The sequence below is a fragment of the Hypanus sabinus genome, chromosome 2 (genome assembly GCF_030144855.1).
Source record: "Hypanus sabinus isolate sHypSab1 chromosome 2, sHypSab1.hap1, whole genome shotgun sequence".
Taxonomy (NCBI): domain Eukaryota; kingdom Metazoa; phylum Chordata; class Chondrichthyes; order Myliobatiformes; family Dasyatidae; genus Hypanus; species Hypanus sabinus.
Genome location: NC_082707.1, coordinates 19,853,149 through 19,867,655, shown reverse-complemented (window position 1 = coordinate 19,867,655; position 14,507 = coordinate 19,853,149).

Genomic DNA, 14,507 nt, shown 5'->3' with positions numbered 1-14,507 from the left:
CTCTCAAAGTAAAACAAAAGTAAGACACGCATCTCCTGGCTCCATGTATTTCATTAGTTTTATGTTTTGGAGTTACAAAATATAACAGTGGAGATGAGAATGGGATTGAAAATGAACTCAACATGACTACTTATTTGCTAAAGCAGAGCACATATTCTCGCAAGGGAAAAAGAGATGTTTGAGTTTCTAAAAAGTGCAGAGAGATGTTCAAGTTCAAAAGGAAAGGCAGGAAACAGGCGAATTCATGGGTTCATAAACAGTCTGTTTCATGTGATAATGATTACAGATAAATTTTAAAAGAGCCGAAATGGCTGGCTACATTGAAAGAATAGATATGTTTGATTGTACAACGGATAACTGGCTGATATATACAGAGTTAATTGAGCTCCACTTTAAAACAAAATAAATAGCCAATTAATAGCAGGTGCCTGTATTACTGAATGTAATTAGTGGAAGCATACACAATTTGCTTAGAAGTTTATGTGCTCCAGCCAAACGAACCAAATTGAACTTTGCTGATTTCACGAAAGTAAAGATAGCACACTCAGAGCTGAAGTTATTGTTGATTGCAGAATCCTTTAGGTTTCATAAGTGGAATCAAAAGGAAGAGGAGTCCATTTTAACATACATGGCTGAATTGAAGAGATTATTTGAGCATTGTCAGTTTAGTGATGGGCATTGAGTTTGTTTAGGTTGCGGAATCTTACCAGAAAGCATTCAAAAGCAGCTCCTAACTGAAACAAAACTCACATTTGAAAGAATAGTTGAAATCAATGCTTCAGTGGAAACAGCAACCAGAGATGAAATTGAGTAGCAGTCAGGAATGAAAGCGAGCATAAACAAAATTGCAATGTTTAAATAGAAACCAGTCTGGCATAGCAAATTGTGTTTCTGTTCTGGTAACTTAATGTCCAAAGATACGCATTGTATCAAAAACACAGACAGGAAAGCAGAAAGGATGGTGCTGCTAAAATATGAATTCAAATCATAAGAAAGAGGTAACATATGGTTGTTGAATCATTGTAGAGCTAAGATATTGCAAGGATAGAAAGACCCACAAAGGGGGTAGTAAAGATGTGGTTTACAAATTTCAATGGAAAATTTAAATTGCATGCTGAAATAGCAATGTTACAATAGTCATAGTGGATTGAAAAAGCAGGTATATTGGGAAAATCAACTTGGTACTGGATTCTAAGAGGGTGAATTTCTAGAATGCCTACAAGCTGGCTTTTCAGAGCAGCTTGTGGTTGAGCCCACCAGGGGATCAGCATTTCTGGATTGGGTGTTGTGCAATGAACCAGAATTGATTAGAGAGTTTAAGGTAAAAGGCTCCTTAGTGGGCAAGTGATCACAATACAATCAAATTCACCAGGACATTTGAGAAGGAGAAGCTGAAGTCGGATGTATCAGTATTACAGTGGAGTAAAGAGATTTACAGAGGCATGAGAGAGGAATTGGCCAGAACTGATTGAAAAAGAACACTGGCAGAGATGACAGCCAAACAGCAATAGCTGGAATTTCTGGAAGCAATTCACAAGGCACAGAATGTATATGTCCCAAAGAGAAAGAAGTACTCTAAAGGCAAGATGACTCAACCGTGGCTAACAAGCCAAGTCAAAGCCACCATAAAGGCCAAAGAGACAATATATAATAGAACAATAATTAGTGGGAAGTTAGTGCAATGTGAAGCTTTTAAAAATCAACAGAAGGCAACCAAAAATGTCAATGAGAATGTAAAGATAGAATATAAAAGTAAGTTTGCCAATAATATTAAAGAGGATGCCAAAAATTTTTCAGATACATAAAGTGTAAAAGAGAAGCGAGAGTGGATATCGGACAACTGGAAAATTATGCTGAAGAGGCAGTAATGGGGAAAGAGGAAATGATGGATGAACTGAGCAAGTATTTTGCATCAGTCTTCACTGTGGAAGCCACTAGCAGTATGGTGGAAGTCCGAGGTGTCAGGGGTTATGAAGTGGGTGAAGTTATTATTACCAGGGAGAAGGTTTTTGGAAACTGAAAGGTCTGTAGGTAGATAAGTTAACTGAACCAGATGATATATACCCCAAAGTTATGGAAGAGGTGGCAGAAGAGATTGTGGAGGCATGAGTAATAATTTTTTAAGAATCACTAGACTCTTGGATGGTTTAGGAAGACTGGATAATTGTAAATGTCACTGCACTCTTCAAGAAGGGAGAGAAGCAGAAGAAAGGAAATTATAGGCCAATTAGTCTGGTTTATGGCTGGGAAGATGTTGAAATTAATTATTAAGGATCAGGTCTCAGGATACTTGGAGGAAAATGATAAAATGGGCCATGGTCGGCATTGCTTTCTCAAGGGAAAATTTTGCCTGACAAATCTGTTGGAATTCTTTGAAAAAATAAAAAGGATGGACAAAGATGATGTTCTGTACTTGGATTTTCAAAAGGTCTTTCACAAGGTGCTACACATGAGGCTGCTTGCAAGCTACGAGCACATGGTATTCCAGGAAAGATTCTAGCATGGATAATGCAGTGGCTGATTGGCAGGAAGCAAAGAGTGTGAATAAAAGGAGCCTTTCCTGTTTGGCTGTCAGTGACTAGAGGTGTTCCACAGGGTTCTGTGGTGGGACTGTTTATGTTATATGTCAATTATTTGGATGATGGCTTTGTTGCAAAGTTTGCTGACAATATCAAGATTATCTTGATAGAAGAGGCATGTAGTTTTGTGGAAGTAGAGGCTACAGAAGGACTTATACAGATTAGAAGAATGGACAAAGTAATGTCAGATGGAATACAGGGTTGGGAAGTATATGGTCATGTACTTTGGTAGAAGAAATGAAAAGGTCAACTATTTTCTAAATGGAGAGAAAACACGAAAACAAAGCTGAGTTGGAAGGAGACTTTGGAGTTCATTTGCAGGATTCCCTAAAGCTTAGTTTGCTGGTTGAATCTTTGGTGAGGAAGGCAAATGCAATGCTATTGTTTATTTGAAGAGGACAAGAATATAAAAGCAAGGATGTAATGTTGAAACTTTATAAAGCACTAGTGAGGCTTCACTTGGAGTACCACCAGCTAGTTTAGGATTCATATCTTAGAAAGGATGTGTTGAAACTGAAGAGGGTTCAAAGGAGATTCATGAAAATGATTCCAGAATTGAATAGCATTTCATATGAAGAGCGTTTGATATCTCTATCCCTGTATTTACTAGAATTTGGAAGAATGAGGGGTGACCTCATTGAAATCTAACAAATGGTGAAAGGCTTTGATAGAGCGGATGTGGAGAGAATGTTTCCTATGCGGGGAGAGTCTAAGACCAGAGGACACAGCCTTAGAACAGAGAAGATGAGGAATTTCTTTAGCCAGTGAGTGATGAATCTTTGGAATTCTTTGCCACAGGCAGCTGTGGAGCCCAAGTCTGTATGTATGTTTAAGGTAGAGGTTGATAGATTCTTGATTGTTCAGGGCGTGAAGGGATAGAGGGTGGAAGGCTGAGAGGAAAATCGGATCAGCCATGATGAAATGATGGAGCAGACTCGAGGAGCCAAATGGCTCCTATATCTTATGGACTTATGGTTTTGCGCCAAGACTCTTCTTCAGGACTGAGATGGAAGGGGTGAGATGCCTGAATTTGAAGGTGGAGGGGAGGGGTATGGGGAAAGAGGCTGGCTGGAAACAGAATCAGAAGAATCATAATCAGAATCAGGTTATTATCACTGGTATGTGTCGTTAAATTTGTTAACTTAGCAGCAGCTGTTCAATACAATGCATAATATAGAAGAGAAAAACCTAAATACAATAATAATAAATAAATAAGTCAGTTACGGTATATGTATATTGAATAGATTAAAAATTGTGCAAAAAACAGAAATAATATATTCAAAAAGTGAGGTAGTGTCCATGGCTTCTATGTCCATTTAAGAATCGGATAGCAGAGGGGAAAAAGCTGTTCCTGAATTGCTGAGTGTATGAGAAAAGGGCATGCCCTGGGTGCTAGGGGTCCTTAATAATGGACGCTGCCTTTCTGATACACCGCTCCTTGAAGATGTCCTGGGTACTTTTGTAGGCTAGTACCCAAGATGGAGCCGACTAAATTTACAACCCTCTGCAACTTCTTCCAGTCCTGTGCAGTTGCCCCCCACCCCCATAATAGACAGTGATGCAGCCTGTCAGAATGCTCTGCACAGTATATCTATAGAAATTTTTGAGTGTATTTGTTGATATACCAAATCTCTTCAAACTCCTAATGAAGTATAGTTGCTGTCTGGCTTTCTTTATAACTGCATTTATATGTTGGGACCACGTTAGATCCTTAGAGATCTTGACATCCAGGAACTTGAAGCTGCTCACTCTCTCCATTTCTAATATCTCTCTAAGGATTGGTATGTGTTCCTTCGTTTTACCCTTCCTGAAGTCCACTATTAGCTTTTTCATCTTACTGACGTTGAATGCCAGGTTACTGTTGTGACACCACTCCACTATTTGGCATATCTTACTCCTGTACACCCTCTCGTCACCACCTGAGATTCTACCAAGAATGTTTGTATCATCAGCAAATTTATAGATGGATTTTGAGCTATGCTTAGCCACACACTCATGGGTATATAGAAAGTAGAGCAGTGGGTTAAGCACACACTCCTGAGGTGTGCCAGTGTTGATCATCAGCGAGGAGGAGATATTATCACCAATCCATACAGATTGTGATCTTCTGGTTAGGAAATCAAGGATCCAATTGCAGAGGGAGGTACAGAGGCCCAGGTTCTGTAACTTCTCAATCAGGATAGTGGGAATGATGGTATTAAGTGCTGAGCTGTAGTCAATGAACAGCATCCTGACATAGGTGTTTGTGTTGTCCAGGTGGTCTAAAGCCAGATGAAGAGCCAATGAGGTTGCATCTGCCATTGACCTATAGTGGTGATGGGCAAATTGCAGTGGGTCCAGATCCTTGCTGAGGCAGGAGTTCAGTCTAGTCACGACCAACTTTCAAAGCATTTCATTACTATAGATTTGAGTGCTACCAGGCAATAGTCATTAAGAAAGCTCACATTATTCTTCCTAGGCACTGGTATAATTGTTGTCTTGAAAATGATGGAATGAGTTCCCGGTCGCCAAATAGTTTAATTCCGTTTCCCATTCCTTTTGCAACATTTTAATTCATGGCCTCCTCTTGTGCAAAATGAAGCCACCTTCATAGTGGAGGAGCAACACCTTACATTCTGTCTCTGTACCCCACAACCTGTTGGCATGAATATCGGTTTCTCCTTCTGGTGAAAAAAAATTCTTCTAATCCCCTCTTTGACATTTCACTTCTCACTTGTCTTTTACTCTGGATTCCCTGCTCCTTCCCTTTCTCCTGTGGTCCACTCTCCTCTCCTGTCAGATGCTTTCTTCTCCAGCCCTTGACCTTGTCCACCCACCCAGCTTCATCTCTCACCTTCCAGCTAGCCTTTTTCCCTCCCTCCAACTTTTTATTCAGTCTTCTTCCCCACTCTTTTCCAGTGCTGAAGAAGTATTTTGGCCTGAAAATTTGACTGTTTACTCTTTGCTGCCTGACCTGCTGAGCTCCTCCAGAATCTTGTTTGTGTTAATCAGTCATCATAACACTTTTGCCTCTGGATCAGTTGTTGCAAATTCATCTCCTTTCTTTCAGGTTACCTCACTGAACTCAATTGTGACCAGCTAATGTAAAAGATGGTGCCAAACTAGTTAATAAATTTTAATTTGATTAAGCACATTGTGCATTATATTCTACAATGTTTTTTTTACAACCTCAGCATACTTATGTCTGAACTGATCTCAATATATGTGATATTGTATAAAATTGTGATTGTCCAATATTATGAGGGATATAGATAGTGTAAATGCAAGCAGGCTCTTTCCATCGAGGTTGGTTGAGAGTAGAACTAGAGGTCATGGGCCAAGGGTGAAAGGTGAAATGTTTAAGGGGAATATGAAAAGGAACTTCTTCACTCAGTGGTGGGTCATCATCATCATTATGTGCATTTCAGATGACGTGAACGATCACAATCTAGACCAGGATTGACCTTGGCAAATCTTTTCTACAGAAGTGGTTTGCCATTGCCTTCTTCTAGGCAGTGTCTTTACAAGACGGGTGAGCACAGCCATTATCAATACTCTTCAGAGATTGTCCGCCTGGCATCAGAGGTCGCTTAACCAGGACTTGAGATATGCACCGGCTGCTCATACGACCATCCACCACCTGCTCCCACGGGCTTCATGTAAACCTGATTGGGTGGGGCTTTAAGCAGGTCATACACCTTGCCCAAGTGTGACCTTCGGGCTAACAGAGGGAAGGAATGCCTTACACTTCCTTCGGTAGAGATGCAGCTCCACCACGCCACTCAAAGGCGAAGCACATCACTTCAATTTCAATATTTAAGAGAAATTTGGATAGGTACATGGACGGGAGGGGTACAGTCTGGGTGCTGGTCGATGGGACTGGGCAGATTAATAGTTCTTCAGACTAGCTAGGCCAAAGGGTCTGTTCCTGTGTTGTAGTGGAGTGCTGCCAATCTTTGTTTCAATAGTTCTTCATTGATTCCATTGTGCTTCTTCATATTTACAGTGAATACCTGCAAGAAAATAAATCTCAGGGTGTTATATGGTGACATACATTTATTTTGATAATAAATTTATTTGAACTTTGATTTTTTTTAGTTTTCTGTGACTCTGTCTCTATGACATCAGTAAACTAAAACCAGTAAGATTGGAGATTAAGAATTAAGGATGGTGCGACTTAAACTTTAAAAATAACCAGTGGCTGTTCGATGGTCTGTAATAACTTTTATTCTTTAGTGCATGAATTCATAACTGAGCTTGGTTGATTGATGTTTCAATATATTAGAGGAATGATGTAAACTATGGATGGAAGTTGGTCCACCAGAGCTTTGCACACGACAGACACCGTAAAAGCTAATTTTAAACAGCTGCTTGGAGCCATACAGAGCTCTGAGAGCTGGTAAGGGAATGAACGCCCTCATGCAAACGACTGCAGCACAGTGCAAACAAGGTCGTTTAGAATGTATTATCCAGGAATGTTTTGCAAGCTGACTGCTACAACTGTCAAGGCAGGATGATCCAGGATGTTTCATCAAAGACGCTTGTTTATTAGAGCTCCCAGACTGGGCTGTGGAGGAAAAGTCTTTTCAATTGCAGTCAGTGTGGGGAGATCCCTTGGATATAACATGATTATTTTCTGCAGGGTTTGATTCCCATTCATCACATAACAAGATGACAGATATGGTTGACTGAAACCAATTGGACTCATCTAAATGGAAAGAATCAACAGGGTTGCTTGATTATTTCATCAGCTGTACATTGAATTACTCCATAGGGCTGGTTTTAAGAAACTCTTCCAGGAAATTATTGCATATGTATATTACTCTTCTTCTGAGGAATTTCCACCTTTTGAGACATCAACAATTCTCTTCATTCTTTGCAGTTTTCTTTATTTATTAATTGTGGGCATTGTATTTATTGTCCATTCCACATGGCCACTGGCTTATTTCAGAGAATAATTAGTTCGAAGTTCAGTGTGCGTATATGTCAAGAACTATCCTGAGATTCATTTTTCTTGCTGGCATTCACAGTAAAACAAAGACATACAATAGAATCAATGAAAAGCGACACACAAGTAAAGACTAGCAAGCAACCAATGTGCAAAGAGAAGACTAAATGTGTAAAACTACAGAAAAATAAATGCATAAATAAGGTGGGAGAGGGAAAAGGGGATGGGGAATAACGAAGGGGCAGAAGTTTGAGAAATCAATGTTCATGGCATCAGGTTGGAGGCTACCCAGACAGAAGATAAGGTGTTTCTCCTCCAACCTGAGTGTGGCCTCATCGCGACAGTAGAGGAGTCCAAGGAATGGGAATGAGAAGCGGAATTAAAATGGGTGGCCACTGGGAGATTCCGCTTTTTCCTGGTAGACAGATCCATTCACCATTCCCCATTCCCTTTTCCCTCTCTCACCTTGCCTGCTGATGCACCATCAATAACTCTTGGAGATGTGAGGCGAGATATAGGCTTTTATTGGCTGGAAGAAAGAACAAGCAGCAATTGACCACCACACTGCATCCTGGAGACTGAGGCCAGGGCGGTGTCTCCAATCACCTTTATACCGGGGTCCGTGGGAGGAGCCACGGGAGCAGTTAGCGGGGGGGGGGGGGGGGCGTGTCCAGACGTGTTATATGTAGTTCACCACACCTGACCATCTCTTTCTCCTCCCCCCCTTTTCTTTCTTCCAGGGCCTTATGCTCTCTCCTATTAGATTCATCCTTCTCCAGCCCGGCATCTCTTTCACCAATCAACCTCCCAGCCCTTTACTTCACCCCTCCCCCACCTGGTTTCACCTATCACTTTCTGTTTCTCCCTCCCCCCACCACTCTTTTAAATCTACTCCTTTTCATTTTTTCTCCAGTCCTGCTGAAGAGTCTCAGCCCATAACAATGACTGTGCACTTTTCCACAGATGCTGCCTGACCTGCTGAGTTCCTCCAGCACTTTGTGCGTGTTGATTAGATTTCCAGCACCGGCAGATTTTCTCCCGTTTGCTTTTGATGGACTCTGGTTGTGCTTCAATGTGGTTAGAAAATACCAGCAAGTAGCCGACTGCAACTTCAGGACTTCTGTATTTGTACACGCATGTGAGGAAATCACAAATCACAAACAGCCACAAGGTGGGAAATGTCAGCAAATTTGTCCACACTTCCTGGGAAATATGACAGATTTCTACCTCAGAAACTGCTTAAAATTTCTCATTCTATTTATTGCTTTGTATGAATGCACCAATTCACAGCATCACAGGAGGCTGCAAGACTCAACAATCTCCATCATGGACAAACCACTCGCCATTATCAAGAATATCTTCAAGAGGTGATGCCTCAAGAAGGTGGCATCCATCACTAAGGACGCTCACCATTTGTGACATGCCCTTTGCATCACTACATTGAGGGGGTGATACAGGAGCCTCAAGACCGACAATCAACAATTCAGAAACAGCTTTTCCCCTTCACTATCAGATCACTGAACGGTTCATGAACCCCGAAACACCACCTCACTATTCCTTTTATCATAATGTTTATTTATTTTTTGTAATTTAAAGTAATTTTATATTTTTGCATTGTATTGCTGACACAAAACAACAATTTTACATCACAGAAATTAGTGATAATAAACCTGATTCTGATATTGTTCTTTATATATTCATATCCATAGAACACTCCAGCACAGTCATAGAACACTGTGGCACAGAAACATGTCCTTAAGCTTATCTAGTCCATGCCAAAGTGATATTCTACCTCGTCCCATCCAGGGCCATAGCCTTCTATTCCCCTCCCATCCATGTACCTGTCCAAATTTCTCTTTGATGCTGCATTCACAATTAGGCTTATTATAACTGGAATGTGTTATGAAATTTATTAACTTAGCACCAGCAGTTCAGTGCAATACATCATAATGTAGAAAGAAAAAAACCCTTTAAAAATAAATGTGTATGTATGTGTGTATATATATATACACACACACATACACTCACATACGCACACATACACACACACTTAAAAAGATGCAAAAATAGAAATAATATATTTATATTTTTAAAATTGAGATAATGTTATGGGTTCAATATCCATTTAGGAATCGGATGGCAGAGGGGAAGAAGCTGTTCCTGAATCACTGAGTGTGTGTCTTCAGGCTTCTGTACTTCCTACCTGATGATAACAGTGAGAAAAGGGCATAGCCTGGGTGATGGGGTTCTTGAGTAATAACACGGCCTTCTGAGTCAATGCTCCTTGAAGCTGTCTTGGGTACTATGGAGGCAAGTATCCAAGATGGAGCTGGTTAATTTTACGATTTTCTGTAGCTTCTTTTGGTCCTGTGCAGTAGCCCCTCCTCCCCATACCAGACAGTGAGGCAGTCTGTCACAATTTCCTCCACAGTACATCTATAGAAGTTTTTGAATGTTTTATTTGACAAACCAAATCTCTTCAGACTCCTGACGAAATAAGGCTGCTGTCTTGCCTTCTTTATAGCTGATATATTGAGACCAGGTTAGATCCTCAGAGACCTTGACAGCTAGGAACTTGAAATTGCTTACTCTATGAGGATTGGTTTATGTTCCCTTGTCTTACCCTTCCTGAAGTCCACAATCAGCTCTTTTGTCTTACTGACATTGAGTGCAAGGTTGTTGATGAGACCCACTCCACTAGTTGGCTATAGATGGCTTTGAGCTGTACCTAGCCACATACTCATAGGTAGAGAGAGAGTAGAGCAGTGGGCGATGCAACCACCCCTGAGGTGCCCCGCTGTTGATAGTCAGTGAGGAGGAGGTGTAATCACCAGTCTGCACAGATTGTGGTCTTCCGGTTAGGAAGCAAAGGATCCAATTGTAGATAGAGGTACAGAGGCCTAGATTCTGTAACTTATCAATCAGGATTCTGGGGAGGATGGTATTAAATACTGAGTTATAGTCAACGAACAGCATCCTGACATAGGTGTTTGTATTGTCCAGGTGATCTAAGGCCGTGTGAAGAGCCATGGAGATCGCATCTGCTGTAGACCTATTGTAGCGATAGGCAAGTTGCAGCGGGTCCAGGGCCTTGCTGAGGCAGGAGTTCATTCTAGCCACGACCAGCCTCTCAAAACATTTCATCACCGTTGATCTGAGTGCTACCGGGTGATAGTCATTAAGGCAGCTCACATTTGTCTTCTTAGGCACTGGTATAATTGTTGCCTTTTTGAAGCAAGTGGGAACTTCTGACCGCAGCAGTGAGTGTCCCTGAGTATGCTCACCAATTGGCTGGCACAAGTTTTCAGAACATTATCAGGTTCTCCATCCAAACCCACATCCGCCACTTTCACTGGCAGCTCATTCCACGTCACCAGAAATATACATTGGTCTTAAAATTTGCAAGTTTTCAAACACTTTATCTCCATTAATCCACATATACAGTAAAAAAAACAAATCATTCTGTTTACTTATAAGATTCAGAACATTTCTGCAGTTTTTCCTTTTACTAATATTCCATGAGTAAACTGTCCATAAGACGTAGATTCGAGATTCAAGTATATTTATAATCAAAGAATGTATAAATTACACAGTCTTGAGAGTTGCTTGGCCACAGGTAGCCACAAAGCCAGAAATCCAAAAGAAACCAATTTAAAAAAGAAAAAGAATAAAAATAAAAGATCAACACGATGCACTAGAGAAAGTAAAAATAAAGGTACAAATCATGCAAACAATTGAAGTGAACAACAGCAGTTCGAACCGAAAATGAATCCTCAGATCTGAACCCCAGGAGAGCCTGATGCCTCGCCTATCAGTTCATCATATTAGCTGGCAAGGAGTGCAGCAGCTGGGGCAGTCTTCATAGCCTCGGTGTCATAGGAGCAGAATTAGGCCATTCGACCCATTGAGTCTGCTCTGCCGTTCCATCACGGCTGATTTTTTAATCCCTTTCAATCCCATTCTGCTGCCTTCTTGTTGATGCAGATTTTAAATTGGACAGGAACATGGTACGGTACTGTTTGGAGGGACAGGGATCAAATCTGTGCAAACGGTACTAGGTCTGATGGGTATTTTGTTCGGCATAGACCAGTTGGGCTGAAGGGCCTGTATTCATACTATATGACCCTATGTGCTGTCTCTTCTGGCCCTACTGAATTTGAATGACCAGCAGTCTTCATGTGGAATGGGGCATTCTTAAAGCTGAATGGCCTATTCTTACTTTTTTTCTTGGTTTCAGTCATTAAAACAAGGAACATACATTCTTTTACCTTATTGAAATGCAAGTTTTATTGTTGTCCTCAACTTTCAATCTATTTCACAACTTAACAGCAGAAATTCTGTTATAGTATTAGTGAAATCTCACTGAGTAATGCCACAGAGGAGATTTTCTCCTTGTTTAACTTGGCATTAGCGCCAGAAACTCAGGCTTTCTCAAAATTCATTTCACGGTCTGGTACTCCGAATGCTGTGATCTCAGCTGTGTAAGCCAGCTACTAACCAGTTGCACAGGGGAGATGACAAGGGTTGATTCAAGTTTCTATCAGTTTATCTAGTGCCTCCCCAGAAGCCGGCAGACACCAGCCCAAGGGTCCTGATCTCCTGCTGACAGCCCTACTCAAAGAATTTTGAGTATTAATAACTCACAGGAGGCGTGCAATTGGAGATCAAGTTAATAGTGCAGAGGTTACCATAAAACGGAATGTTGGCTGTAAGCCAAATAATGTAGAACACAGGGCACAATAGCACTGTACAGGACCTTTGGCCCATGATGTTGGGCTAACCTTACAACTTACTCCAAAATCAATCTAACCCTTCCCTCGTACATAATCCTCCATTGATCTACCATCCTCTGCATACCTAAGAGTTTCTTAAATGCCCCTAATGTATCTGCCTCTATCATTAGCCCTAGCATTTCATTTCACACACCCCATTACTCTCTGTGTAAGGAATTTAGCTCTGATAACCCCCCTTATACGTCCCAACAATCTCCTTAAAATTATGCCCTCTTATATTAGCCAGTTCCACCCTGGGGAAAAGTGTCTGGCTGGCCACTCTATATATGCCTTTTTTTATCTTGTACAGCATAAACAAGCCTCCTTTCATCCTCCTACATGCCAACAAGAAAATCCCCAGCTCACTTAACCTGTCTTCTTGAGACATGCCTGATGTAAATAGTTGTAACAACACTACACAAGTACGATAGTATTTCAGAGCATGTATCAATAGTCTATAGGCTGTATTACAATCCAACAAATCATGCATGTACGTTTAGATTAAGTAACATACAAATGAAACACAACCCCATTGTGAATTTTGTTTGAAAGTTGAATTTGTCTTTGGGACACAGAAATGCTTAACACTCTAATTAGAAGCATGATTGCTCGCTATGCTATTTTACTCAGACAGTCCCGCGTCTCAAACGTCCCTAATGCATCTGTCTCTACCGGCAACCCTGGCAGCAAATTCCACGCACTCACCACACTGTATTAAAAAAATTACCCCTGACAACCACCCCCCAAACGGATGCTCGAATCGTTTGTGATTCTCCAGAACTTCAGGACTTCCAATGTTTACGCAGTGCAGAGCTGTGATCTCTTGAGATCCACTGCTGCGATCACCTCACAGCCAAAAGGCAGAGTACAGAGGTTCATTGATACAATGCGCGAGACAGGGAGAGCTGAGTTACAAGCAGAGGTTGCATAGACTCCGACTCCATTCCTTGGGAGATGGCAGACGGAGGGATAGCGGGATAGAAGAATCATGAGGAGCAGGGACAAGGTGGAAGCAGATAGTCTTTTCCCCAGGGAGAGGGTGCTAAAAATGTAGCCCTAGAGGCATTAAGGGTTGATGCTTTTGCGAAGAGTGGGGAGGGAGGGAGGGGTTTCAATGTTCTACCATTCATTCTATGGGGTCCCTTGTTTTGTGGATGTCTGGGAAGAGTACAGATTTCAGGTTGTACACTGTATACATTCTCCAATATTAAAAGAACCTAAATCCAAAAACAAGAACGAATAGGCTTATGATAAGAGGCGAGATATTTAGAAGGGCCAAGTATGGGCAGTTGGGATTAGCTTGCTGGGTAACACAGATGGCATGAGTGCACTGGGCTGAAGGGCCTGTCTCCAGCCTGTATGAGTCTGGCTCCCCATTCTTCTGCAGGTCCTGGTTGTACAGTGTGGCACAGTACAGGGGCAGCACGATGGGCGAGTGGCCTGTGGGTGGCATGATTGCAATCACTGCACAGTCCAGCACTCCAGCAGTAACCCAGTAGTGTTTGATTCCCGCCATTCCCTGTAGGGAGTTTGTGTGTTCTCCCAGAGACCGCGTGGATTTTCTTCGGGTGTTCCGTTTTACCTCCATGTTCCAGAGGTGCGGGATAGGGTTCATGAGTTGTGGGCTTGATGCGTTGGCGCCGGTGACGCTTGTGGATGACATCCAACACATCTTGCTGATTTGATTTGATGCAAAACGACTCATTTCACTGTATGTTTTGATGTTTCAATTGTATATGTGACTCCGCAGGGACCCACAAGGGAACAGATACAGCAAGTTTCAAGGAAAGAGATTTCAGAAGCTGGAATATGGGGTAAAAAATAAACGACTTAAGGAACTGAATGGGTCAATAAGCATCAGTGGAGAGAAATGGACAGTGACATCTTGGGTTGAGGCCCTTCATCTGGAGTGAAAGGTAGTGGGGAGATAGTGAGTGTTAAGAGGTGAGGGAAATGTGTGGGGCAAGAGCTGGAGATCCAGCTGAGGAAGGGTGATAGGCAAATTTATTTAGTTATTGTAGGAGGGGAGAGAGGCAATAGTGACAGAGTGTGAGGGAGAGAGATAATAGACAAGACAGCCAGATAACTGGCACATCAATCCTGAGTTGGAGAGAGGAGGTGGCGCACAGGTCCGGGAGCAAAGTTTAAAAGGGGGAAGATTCGCAGGAACTCAGCTATAAATGACACACCAGAAGTGTTATTGAGGGCAGGGAAGGAAGACACTGCCTA